Raw genomic sequence first — 13920 nt, forward strand, 5'->3', positions numbered from 1 at the left:
CTTTCATCATTGGTTGAGTTACAAATGCAGTTTCTCAGTGAAATTTAAATTTTGTAGAAAGATGAGGTCAGACCTAGATTCATATTAGATGATGGACACATTTTATTTTATACAGAGTATATGGAAGAACAAATGATAAGCATATTAAGTTCTTGAATCAATCCAATGTGACTGCTGGAATAAATCTTAATCATTACCTTTTTCTCATTTGTATTTGCTATATTATTGCATATCTATGTTATTTGAAACAGGATTATCTCTAAGTTAGTTACTATCTTTAGTATAGGTATACTCTCTTCTGCTTTTTTTGCAAAGCAGAGACGAGACAACTTACTGTTCCTTCTTGCTCAGGTGTCAAGCAGAAAATGTACATGCTGCTTCTGCAGAAGGAAGTAGCTCTGTCCCTAAACCCTGATGGCTCATCCAATTCCAATAAATTTTCCTATTGCTCTTTTCTATTCAGATGTTTAAAAGATCTTTAGTACTTTTTCCTGTACTCTGAGTAGTCCTGAGGCTGTTGGTTGTCATTTTCCTAATCAGTTGTTTATATGGCTTTCATTTCATATCCAGTCCCTTTTATCCACAATTGCATGCACTCATGAATTATTCTAGGTCTCCTGCAATCATGAGACATATATTCAGCATGGAGGATCCATGATGTTAAAATCCATATTTTTCTCCCATCCTTATTTTATTGGCACTTTTCCTCAGTTCAGAGCCCTCACCCATGACAGGTCAATATTTGTGAGAGATACACAAAAGAGAATATATTGAAAGATATTATATTTATAAAAAGGAATAGCATCTGAAATAAAAAAAGAATATCCTCTGAGTACTATTTCACCATGAAAAATTGTGAATGTGGAGTCTCTACCTAAGAATTTGATGAGATCTCAGGGCTGTTATATTTCATATTTGCAGATCTCCTCAGCTTTCAGCTACATTTGATATTAGTAGTCAGATCTACATGAAAGAAATACAGACTGAATACATCTTTTGAGGATAAAAGAAGTACTCAGTTTTTGATTACAAACCAGAAGCTGACTAATCTTATTAAAGCATAATTTATTCCTGTGTTGGAGTGCTAGTTCAGTGCTGACTGGAGGGCACGTTGATCTACCCTGTTACAGACTCACTGTTTTGTGTCATTCACTGTAGGCTTTATGGTTAAACCATGTAGGTGTGTTTCCCCTCATTCAGTAAACAATTATTTTCATTTTGTTCCACTCTTTTCTATCTTTACTTGCATTGCATGTGGAAATATTGGAGTAATCTTAGTTGCCACATTGTTTCCTGTCTAGGATTTGTACTTTGCAGCCTGATGGGGTTTTGTTGTAAAATCTGGGCTGCAGGGGATAAGAACAATTCTACTGAGGCTCTTGTGCATGTTTTTCTTAAAGGATGCCCAGTAGTCTTGGTTTAGAACAAGCAATTAAAAAAAATGTGACTAGCTGAAATTAATAAAGCTTTATAAAAATAAAGTGCAAGTGATGTATTCAGACTTGTTACCTTCAGCAGCATTTCTCTGATCAAGTAGCAGAGGAAGCAGCTACCTGAAGAGCTGTCTTTTTAAGGTGTTTTACATTACTTTAATAATTCTTTTTCTAATCATCTCTAGATTTCCTGTTCAAGATGTTTTTTATGTTTCTCTGACCTTTTTTGCTGATACCATACGCTATTGCCTGGAACTACAACTGTAAAGTAAACTGTGCTACAGCTATTGGTGAAGAATGTGTCTGACTCATGCCAGAAGTAATTCATACCTCTAGAAGACCAGGGAAGACGAATAAAACAAGACATTGTGAGTTTGTCTGAATTCTGTTCAGTGTTTCACCTGGTGCTTGAAACCCCCCATGCAGTTCCTGGATTGCTGTATTGCATATGGATTTAGATACATTCAGTGTCTATCATGAGCTCTATTATCTGTACTATGTGATAAATGTTTGTTTTCCTTCCTTTTATGGATATATATGTAACGTATGCACATGCTCATATATGTTCCCCTTTTTGAAAATAGATGGCATTAAATGGAATTAAAGGAAATTACCCTCTGTCATTAAATGATCAAAGTAGAGGGAGCTCAGCAGAGCTCTTGACAATGCCAGCACAAGCTTGTGTTGTTATCCTGTCCCTGTATTGTTGTGTTTATTCTCACCTGCTGAAAGTTCTGTGAGTGGATGGTCTCTGGACCTTACATGATATGGATTGTGTAAAGGCAGTCAGGAGTTCCTTCTCCCTCCCTATCACATGGGATTAAGGCTCCTAAGGGGCCATGCAGCTTCTGAGCTAAGGAAATGCTTGGACCTGTTGGCTGGATATCCTTCAGTAGGCTTACCCAAAGGTGCAGAGAGGGTCAGGGAGAAGATCGGCCCATGTCTCAGTCCCACAGGTACATAAAAGAGGTGTCTGAAGTATCCAGCCTTGTGGGATGGCTACTACACACAGAACTATGTTGTCTGGTTTTGTGTCCGGGGAGGTAAAATCCCAGACCTGGGAAGCAGGCAAGCAGTGTTACAGAAGCTGTGGCTTCTTTTGAGGGCTGTGTCTGAGTACAGGGGCTCCATTCAAGGAGAGTAGTCATTAATTTATGACCAGGAATGCATCAAAGAATCATTGTTAGTAGATTAAAAATGTGAGGACTACAAGGCACTTGATAGCTATTAGTTTGTTTTGACAAATGGGATTCTCTGTGCTTAAACTGTAGTTCTTTAAGCTTCTGAATTAATCTGTACACAAAAGGTATGTAGGGAGCAGTGGAAGTAATACGAAAATGTAAATTATCTAAGCCTACCCATAAACGTGTACTCAGCCTTAAGACCCCTCCAATTCAGAAAACACTTTACCCTGTGATGAAGTCTTAATGGCTTTAAGGCAACTAAAGCGAAAAGCAACAAACTACTTTTATGAACTTAGACTTCAGTTACATAAAAGGAAGTGGAAAAAATCCACCTTATTATTTTACTATTCTTTTGCTTCTACAAAATTTTATTTTCTAGTTTCAGATATATAGTATGTTCATCTTACTGACCTTAAAAAAACCCGGATATTTAAATATACTAAACAAATTAATTTTCCTAGTATGTGTATTGTATCACATTCCATGATATGATTCTGACATTGTGTGCTTCTAAATGTTTTTAATTATTTTTACAATTTATTGCATTTGGAAGCAATAAATTAAATTTTCTCTAGTATTTAATTGAATATTAATGAGTCATTTAATCAAGTTGATAATATGAGTGAGAAATTTTGAAAGGCATAAAAATTTAGTTCTGGCATTTAACATCAGTTAACAGTGTTTATATGATTTGACAGAAGGATGGGTAGGCATGAAACTATTATAATTTTATTGAGCTAATCTGTTTCTGTGTGTGGATTTTATAAAGCATGTTATAAGGCATTAATGCACTTGTCAGTTTTGCAGATTTAAAGGGGTTAAAAACACAAGTTCGTTTGCATAAATGAAGATTGACAGATGATTTGGCATAGATGAGCAGGACTTTTATCTCCTAAGAGGTTTTATTGACTGTAAAGTATGTAAAGTTTTAGAATGAGAATTAATTTAACACTGATGCTTTCTTCTTGCTCCCTGACATAATTTAAACATATCAGCACTGAATAGTGGTGTTAACTCACAGTAGAGTCAGTGCAGAGAATCACAATGTTTTGTGTCTGGTTGAAGAGCAAGAAATTGAGAATAAAGCCTGCTGACTGCAGGGTAAAAAAGTCAGCCACTGAATTAATTTTGAAGAGCAAATTGTAGTACTTATACACTAAAACCTGGATATATCTGAGATAGTCTTTAAAAAGATAGAGTGTATCTTGGCTTTAGACAAATTGTTGAAGTATCTCTACTGACAGAACTTCAGATATTCTTACAGATGACAGGTTGGGAGAACAAATGCTGTAGTATTATAGGTCTCCTGCAGTAGCCTTGAAACTTAAAAGTTTCAGGCTAGTTTATCCATCTTATACATCTGCAGTTAGTTTATTGAAGGTGAACTGTATTTGACTGGGTATTGCTGGACTTATGTAATACTTTCATTTCTAGTTATAAAAATTGTGTTCTGTTTCCTGCTCTTCTCCAGATATTTACTGGTTGGCTTTTCCTGGTGCAGGCTGAAGGGCTGTGTGAATTCTTAGTTACCTGGATGACTTACATTCTTAGTGATTAAACTACCTTTTGTGTGTGTCTTGTTAGGGATTTTGTGTTTTGAGAACCTTAAAAATTTGCATTTTTAGTAGTTAAGTGGATGACTGGATGATTTCTACTTTGCAAAGCTACAAAAAAAGCTTTACTGTCATCCACTTTCTTTAATGACAGTTCAGGCCTCTTAATGTTTATCTTTGGAGTTCCTATAATTTACAAAAACAATTCTTTGGAATCGTGGTACAGATGACGCCATAAATGCAATTGACACATAGGTAAATATAATGGGAATAATGGGGCATTTATGCATGCCAGCATAACTGGGAAAAGAGGGGTTATTTTGGAACATCTTGCAGCATCTGGAGATCACCCTTATTTATGGCATTGACTGTGGGAAGGGAGCAGTGTTTGTGCAAAGTTTATGTAGATGGACAACACTGAGATATATTTTGTTTGAAGACTAACTTATGAGGAACTTTAAAAAGACATTTTTTCATACATGCAACGCCCTCCAAATAGTAAAATCATTTTAAAATTATGAAGATTAATTTTTCTGATTATGGATGTTCATATTGTAACACCATTTTCAGAACGAGGAACTTACTGCATGGGCAACTATAACTACTGTGAAAATAAATGTCTTTGATTATTTTTATCAGACACTGGGTTGAAAAGATCTCTGATTTTGTGCCTTTCAAATGAATTTCCTAATGTGAGCTTCAAGGTTTGATAAAGTTGCCTGTGTATGATCGTGGCAGAATGTTTTTATGTGCATTCTTTCAGAATTTATCCTGCTGAAAAAGTACTAGTCTGTCAGCAACTCAGTACTAATTTAGCTGTATTTTTCCAGTTACAAGTGTCATAACTTCAAGGAAAGTTAATGGTGACCTTCAAGCCTGAAAAACACTGAAACATTCTCAATTTTAAAGCTACATCTCAAGATATATAGTACACTTTCAGGCTGAGAGCTTTCATTAGGAACTTCTATACTGTGAGTTGGTCAGATTTTGATTTTGGGACTTTCTGAACCAGACAGAGGTCATGATTTGTTTTTCTGCAATAGATGTAGGTTTCCAAATCAGGGAAAATGGATACTTCCATATCCTCGGGCGAGTTTAGTGAAGCAAATTATTATCTATGCTTTCTTTACTCTAAAATGTACATTTCAATGACCAAAATTCCTGTTTAGAGCCTGAAGGCATCATTGCACTTGACACAATATTTCACAATAGAAAGGCTCTGGAACATATTCTCATGTGGGTATTGAAATGTCAAAGGGTTGTGTAGATCACCAGCTGGAGTCCTTAAAATTTAGAGGCCCTTTCACCTTCAAACAAGGTTGAGCCCTAATATGGTCAGTAACTAGAAACTGATGAAAAATGATTGGTAGAAAATAAGTCAGTTAGATAGAAGCTGGAGCTCAGAGGAAGAATTAGAGTCTGTCTCTTAAAATGAAATTTCATGTTTGTAGAGTTGATTCAAAATGCATTATGAAAGGAATATGGAAAATAGGAAAATAATTTTTTCAAAGCCTATCAGAAGCTTTCAGTTCCAAAGGAAACCAATCTTTTCTTTGCCGTTTCAGTTTCTAATAGCTCTATCAGATAGGGGTGATATTTTGAGACCAATGAATGGTAGGTATACCAGCCCCATTTCAAGAACAGAATATAAAGTTTTAGACAGAAAAATGAAGATGAGAATAATAAGACAAAATGAAACATAGCACATTGCCAGCTATTGCAAGATTAATTGTGCATTAATAAGAAGGACAATAAGAGTTAATGTACCAGGACTCAAGAATGCATTTGACATAATGTCATATAGGAATGTATTTAAGTTAGGAAATATTGTTGTAATTGAAGAAATTGCTTTGGTGGAAGGAAATAAGGGGTTGAATTCTGGTTTCCAGATGTTTAACTTCTGCAGTTTTTCATTATGCAACTCCTTGTCTAATTCAAGAATATAGTTTTTTCTTTTTTCTTTGAAGCATTGTGAATCTGGATATTTTTGTATAGTGGAGGTCTCCCCAGATTAAGAAGAAGCAATCCAGTTCCTTCAATTTTTTTTTCAAGAGCTCTTTTCTTGACTTTTAATAATTTATTACCCCACATCACACCTTGCTGGTGATGATTTGGTCCATATTCAATCACTTGTAACATAGTTGCCTCTCAGAAACAGTTCTTGTTTCTTATGTTTCTCTACTTCCAAAATATACTTATTTATTTATTTTCTGTGTGGAAAGGGAGATTAGCTTTATAATGGTGGATGCTGGAATGTGCTTTTCTATGGTATTAAACTGATCATAGAGTCACAAAATCATAGAACAGTGTGCTGAAAAGAACCTGTTAAGGTCATTTTGACTAAACCCCTGCTCAGAGAAGGTCCAGCTAGTTCATATTGGTGTTGTTCAGCTGAGTTTGAACATTTTCAGTCTCCAGCAGTGGAGACTCCACCAATTATTTTGTCAGTCTGTGCCATGGGGGAGCATTTTTTCTTTAAACAAAATCTGAATATCCTGTGTTGCAACTTCTGCCTTTTGCATCTTGAGATGAGTCTGGCTCAGTTATTTTCATATCCTTCCAGCAGGTCTTTACAGAAAGCAGTAAGATCGTTACCTCAGCTTTCTTTCCCTCAAGATGGTTACGAACAGTTTCCTCAATCTCTTTCATTTCTTGAGCTCCAACACCCTTGAACACTTGCTGGCCTTGCCCTGTTATGTCCATGTCTTACTTTTGTTGTGTGAGTCCAGAACTGGACCCAGTACTCCAGATGTGCCCAACAGAGTCTCAGCAGTGCCCAGCAAAGGGTAGGGATGACTTCCCTTGATCTGCTGGTAGCACTGTTAGTGACACAGCACTGTACAGGGTTGATTGTCCTTGCCAAAGGGGCACATTGCTGAGTCTTCTTTACCTTGAGGACCTTCAGATCTTTTGTGGAATGCTGCATATTCTCCAGTTGTTCTCCAGCTTGCTGCATTGGTTTAATCTGTCTTGGACATAGACTTCACAGCTGCCTTCAATGAAGTTTGTAATGTTACATTTGGCCCATTCTGTGGTCTACCCTTTGAACAGCAGTCCTACCTTCCAGTGTGTCGATGCTCCCACCATCTTCCCAAAGGTGTGCTCTACCTTGTCATCCATGTCACACATTAAACACTAGTGTTGTTCCAGGAGGGACACAGCTGTAGCTGAGCTTTGTAGTGCTTGTTGCTACCCTTTGAGCCCACATGCCCTGGCATTTTTGTGCTCCTGTTATCTGGTCCCTCTCCAAACTATACTGCATCAATTTGTCTGCCCTACTTTGGGGTCATATTGAAGGCCTTGCTAAAATCAAGGTCAGTGCTGCCATAGCTCTAGCTTGGTGCAGGGAGCCCAACATCTTGTCATGGAAGGAAGTCCAATTATCAGGCATGATTTGCTGTTTAGTAAATTGATGCTGCCTTTTCCACTTTGTTATCCTTTATGTGTGGGAAACGTCTTCTGGGAGAATTTACCACAGGCTTCCTGAGATGCTGAGATTGGGCTGATTCACCTACAGCTGTGCACAGGCTACCTCTGGGGAAGCCCTTTTTTGAAAATGGGTGCAACATTTGCCTTTTTCTGCATATCAAGAGTCAGGAACCTTTCTCAATTGCCAAAAGCTTTGAACGATAGTAGATGACAATCTTACAGTGGTATTGGCAAGGTCCCTCAGCAACTTCGCATGTGTCTGAATTGATCAGTTGTACTTGGATATATCCAATTGGTCCAATTTCATCTTCTGGTAAAATAATGCTTTACTGCCCTGCACTCTGATGCTCACAGACTTGACAAACTTTGCCCATTGAGTCAAAGAAAACCAAGCTCTTCAGACTTTCTCATTCTATTAGGCTCACTGCCACCTTGAGTAATGGACCTATCATCTCTTCAGCCTTCCTTTTTTACTCTTTGGTTTCTTTAGAAACCTTTAGAGTTGCTTTTCATTTCCTTTGCTGATTGTAACTTTGCCCAGACGTTGGTTTACCTAGCTCCATCCCTATGTGGTTGGACAGTACCTTTGTATTGAATCAAATAGTTTCTGCCTTCTTTCCACCATCCCTCTGCTTCCTTTTTATACCTGTGCTGAGTCAGAACATTGTTGCTCATCCATACTGGCCTCCTACAATGCTTTTTTGGTGTACCACAAAGGACTCTTTTCATACTTTTGAGTACTGTGTCCTGAAAACCAACAAGCCCTCCTTGACTTTTTGCTTTCCCACAGGATGCTGCTGAGCAGCTTTCTAAACAAGGTCACATTTGCTCTCCTGAAGACTAAGACTCTTAATTGTTGTTGTTTGTGTTGCTGCCTTCTTTCAGGGTTTTGAGCTGTACAGCCTCACAGTTCCTGATGACAAGGCTTTTGATGACCTTTGTATCTTATACCAATTCTTAGTTTGTGAGTAAAAAGTTGTAAAGTTCCTTTTCCTGCTTTTTGCCTAATCCATATACAGTGTCACAAACAATTCCCTTCACAGTTTAAGAATGGAGAGTGTTTCTGGACCTGTTTCCAAATGTTGATTTTCATGCAGCCACTCTGTTCTTAACAGTGAGAGGGTTTACTGGGACTGAGCACAGTGGCTGTAGCAAAACATTCATTTTAACCAGCACAGAGGTTGATGAGGATTAGCCTCACAGGCATGCCGTGTAAACAGTTGACTAAATTTGTGAAAAATGCTGTACCAGCTAGTGCCAATTTAAAGAACACATTTCTTTGTTCTGTAAAAGAAGACTTTCATTAGCTCTAAAAAGGGGAGAGATACAGAACAAATGATAGAGAAGTTTGATTTATGTATGTGTCTGTATGTGTTCCCCCAAGCATTAAGCCAGACCTGACCTGGGAAAATTTTAAGTAGAGAATTCACTGATAGTAAGAGACAAGTGGTCTCTTAAGACCCCTCTGCCCCCCACCTGCTATATTGGTTTTCCTTGCTCTAAAAGTTTACTTCAGGTTTACTGCTGATTCTAGAAGGAAGGCCTGAAGGAATAGCTGATGCTCTTTGACTAAACCTGTCTGTGCACATTTCCAAAGCCCTGCACCAGACACATACCCTGGAAGCTTCCAGGATCACAGTGTCCATTTCCCATTTCCATCTTCCCTACCCCCTGCTTGTCTCCATTTGGCTTTCTTGCATATAAGAACCTCTTATATGCAGGTTGGGAGGGAGACATATAACTCTGCAGTTTTTTCAAAGCAGAGTTTGGACTTGATCCTAATAAATAAATCTTCTATGACAGTTTAATCTAGCTGCATATTATAGCCACCATGTAACCATTGAAACGAATCTTCTCTGACAATACACTGGAAGGCAGTATATTTATAGTTATACAATAGAGGTGTAAATGTGTTCTCAAATTATTTCTAATAAAATAAAAATGTGTCATAGTAGCAAAAAGGAGAAATTGGTTAGAGCAACAATTGCAAATTTATTGTATGATAGGATTTCATTTAAAAGTTACTCATGTTGTTTGGGGGTTTTTTAATGTTTTAAATTTTTTTTTACTGTTTGCAGTAAAAAAAAATTTAAATTGTTCTGCTGTATGTTTTACTCCATTAACTCCTCTAGATGGTACTTCTTATCAATTTATTAAACTAATTATGAAGGTTTTGTGTTTGTAGTGGTGGAATTTAAATCTGTCTGTTGATGTAATTCTGCAGTGATGGGCGTCTCCTTCTGGATGGAGATGTCACGACTTGTACTGACCTGGAGCTCTTCAGCCAGGACAGGTCAAATGTGGCTCCTGCAGAATCCAAATCTCATCACCAGACAACGCTGCTGGAGACACGTAGTACCTGGTACTGTGAGTTGTGTCTCTGCTGGCCCACGTTTACTCCAGTGCTGCAGTCAGTTGTTTCTCATAATCCCAGAGTGATGGGACACTGCAGGAGTCCTATGGACCCAATAGCTTCAGTTTCTTGCCAGCATGGTAGCTGTAGGCTGTTTTGTGCAGTGTAAGTTCACAGCATCACAGAATATGCTGAGTTGGAAGGGGCCCACAAGGACCATTGAGTCCAACTTCTGGCCCTGCACAGTACCATCCCCAAGAGTGACACCATGTGCCTGAGAGCATTGTCCAAACAGTTTCTGAGCTCTGCCAGGCTGGTGCTGTGACCACTTCCCTGGGGAACCTGTCCCAGTGCCCACCACCCTCTAGTGAAGAGCCTTTTCCTAATATTCAACCTAAACCTCCTTGACACAGTTTCAGGCCATTGCCTTGGGTCCTGTCATTGGTCACCAGAGATCAGAGATCAGTGACAGCAATGAGGTCTTGCTGCAGTCTCCTCCAGGCTGAACAGACCTCAGCAGCTCCTCATACAGCTTCACCACCAGCCCCTTCACCATCCTCATGGCCCTCCTTTGGACACTCTTCAATAGCTCTGTCTCTGCAGCAGACTCTCACTGTGTGTTGTCACAGCTTCTTCATTGTCTTTGTAATCTCAGAGTGCTGATACTCTGCTAATGAGAGTTTGGGTGCACTAACTATGTAGGAATATTGGTTTGCAAAAAATAAAAACGCTCATGTGCCAGTAATCATGGAATGAGATTTCCTGAGGATTTCAGTAGGAGCCAGTTCATGACTGAAAGAGGTATCAGCCGCAGGTCAAGATGCATATAAGGTTGATAAATGTTTCTTTGTACTGTGCAAAAGTTTCTTATGGGAATTTTTGTTGTTTAACACAGTTTGTTTTCTTACTGTTGTTTAAACTGTTGTTTAAACAGTTTGTTTTCTTACTGTTGTGTCTGATATATACTTTCCCTATATTAAAAACTGGAAGAGAAAGGACATAGCAAAAGCGTGAAAATAGTTACAGCAAGAAGACTCATCAGCCTAAAGCTAAATTCATCCAGAAGAATAGAAAACCTTGCTAGATGAATAGTGGTTTCTTTAAAAGCTCCTTACATTTTATCAATATTGCCTCCACCATGAAAAGTCACATAAATTCTTCTTTTAAATCCTGTACATGAGATTTTTGAATATTTTATTAAATACTTAGGTTCAATTTATTAAGTTTTCTTTAGTTCCAACCACAGATTTCAAAAGTAGTTTTTTTTAAACGTACAATTTTCATAGGTATATGTGATTGACTATCTTAGAACTCTGATTTCAGCAGATAAGTATAAAGAATTTCCAACAGAAAGTTGTTTGAGATCCCTCTTTTCACATAAATAATTTCTTTTTCATGAGGCTGTATTTGAGTAAATATGTCCCATGTGTCTTGGTAACGTAAGAACAAACAGCATTCCAATAAATTGTGAAAACAAGGCAATGAAAATATTAGGACTCTTTTACTCCTTCAATAAATTCACATCTGAAAAGTGAAAACAGGTTCCTTGAACATTTCTCAGAATCATTCCCTGAGGATTACATGAGACCAATGAGATTCTGTGGTGACAGGATACAAGGATTTATACTTCTGTACAACAGATTCAAATCCACTTTGTGCTGTTATAACTGGGGGGATCATCCTTGCCTAACTAAAAGTGTCATGCTTAAATGAGCTTCAAGAATCCAACTTCAAAATTATTAGTAGCCTCTTGCTCTGTGTTCATAAGAAACTACTTGGCATTCTCATTTTAATTCCACATATAGTATCAGCATATATGCACCTAATGTTTCTGGCTGTCTATAGAATCAGGCATTTCATATGGTTTATATAAATAGCTTGCTGTTCCCACAGAGAACCTCTACATGGGTATGTATTCACAGTCCTGCCCAGGTGGATGCCAGCTTGGCCTGAACTTGCCCTTAGCTCATAAATGCTATTGGCAGGGAGGAGCATTTGGGTAATGCACTCAGCGGGAAGGCTGGACTGGTGGTTTAGCTGTGATTACTCAGCTTTGCACTTGGTGGAGGTTCACATCAGGCCAGCATAGAAAGTCAGCAGAATGAACCCTTTCCTGCAGGCAGGGATTATACAGATGTCAGAGTGTAATTTTTATGTCTATTAGTGTATTTGCCCAGGAACTTCCATTTAGCTTTTTTGCTGCGTGAGGAGAAATGAGAATTTTCCAGTGATTCCAAGTGTATGATCTATTCTACTTCTACCACTGCCTTAAGTGTAACTAAGATACTGCACTATTGCTTATTGATAACACATTGATTACAATATTTTGCTTCCACTAAAATATTTATTTCCTTGCAGTTTCCTTGCAGTTTTTTTCCACCAAAATATTTATTTCCTTGCATATTTCAGAATACTTTGACTGTTTTTGTTTCTTCCCACTGCTCTATTTTTCCATGTATCTCAGTGCTTACCTTCACAAACAGGTGAAAGATTGCAGATTATCTACATAGAGGAATCAAAAGACCCAGAGGATCCTGATATGGCCATTAATTATAATGAAATTTCTATGCTGTCCATTTTGAATTACTTTTCCTCACTTTGTTCCATTTTCTAGAAAATATCTTGATGTAGCATAAAACAATTGTAGTCCTAGAGATACCATGGGCTGAAATGTCAGTTTCTTTCAATCGTTTTAGTTTTCCATTCTTCAAACTCCCTCCTGTTTTGGATTCACATAAGCATTAGTGCAGATCCACCCCAAATATCTTCTAATTGTACAATAATATTTACATTTTTACATTGCAGACAGCGTGTCCAGAGAAAACAGATGGCTTATTTTTTTCTAATAGATGTAAGTCTGAATCAATTAAAAAAAAAAGGAGTTAAGGAAACTGGGAAGAAAAGCTCTTGTTTGTTGTACAAAGGGCTTTTTTGATTTTAGGAGTGTCATACATTTGTAATGGATGCAAGACCTCGGGCTTTTTTGCCTCCCTCTCAAATTCGTCAATAACTACACAACATTCTTCTCTTCGTTTTGTTACGTCCGCTGTCTTTGGAAATATATGGGGGAAGGGAAACCTTGTCATTCAGCTAGCCATGTTTCCTGGGATATTCAAGGTTTATTATTTGTTTTGGAAACGCAGGAGCTTTATTATGGTTATTCTTGGGCATCTGCTCTCTACACATTTTTCTTTCAGGACCCAATGTGCCTTTTCCGACTTTTTTGAAATGCCCAGCAATTTCACACAACACCTGTAAATGGAATCAGTAACTACTAGGAACTGATTTGAAAACTTGAAGTTTTGTCACTCCTAAACCTGTTGGTCACAAAAGTACTGTTTTCTTATGTGTCTGGAGAGCATTGCACACAACAGGTTTCTGCTTAATTTCTAGTCCCTAGTCTGTACCAGTAAATGAGTAAGTGCCAGGGAATGTTCCTGGGCAGCAGCTCTCACTCTGTATGGCTAAATTATTAGAGTGGTCCCTGGTATGTTTTTGGGATAAGCCAGCTAGCATTCCCAAATTTTCCCACGCACAACTCAGGAGTTAACCCAGGCCATGGAAAATTTCCATTAGCTGGTCTGAATGCTACCACAGTGTTTTTGTAAATAGCAGGGTTTAATAAAGGGTCAAGGGCTGTTCAGCACCAGTTCACTTTTTGGTGCAGATACACCAGTTCCCATATCTCTAACTCATCATTTTTTTCAGCTTTCCTTCCCATGTCTTGAATCTTCCAAAGAAACAAAATTAATCTACTGGCTGGAAGGCAATCATAGCATGCTCCAGACAGACCCTCAGTATGGAGAGGGATAGGACCTGGACAAAGGAGAAAGCAGCAGAAAGCACCTGCAGCTCTCTTTCTCTATAACCATACCTGATGTGTCCTGTTCTGAGCATAGAACAATTATTTTTACTCGTTTCCTGCATTAAAGGGAGGAGTCTATATTTTCTTGGGTAATTATTTGTAT

The 13920-nt window shown here is 38.0% G+C and overlaps 1 protein-coding gene across 1 annotated transcript in view; it reads left to right on the top strand.

The window, feature by feature from the left end:
- The window catches only part of TRPC6 (transient receptor potential cation channel subfamily C member 6), a 78497-nt gene that overhangs the window by 12341 nt on the left and 52236 nt on the right, over positions 1 to 13920 (top strand). The gene's annotated exons all lie outside the window — the stretch shown is intronic.

Source organism: Passer domesticus, chromosome 2 (genome assembly GCF_036417665.1).
Source record: "Passer domesticus isolate bPasDom1 chromosome 2, bPasDom1.hap1, whole genome shotgun sequence".
NCBI lineage: Eukaryota > Metazoa > Chordata > Aves > Passeriformes > Passeridae > Passer > Passer domesticus.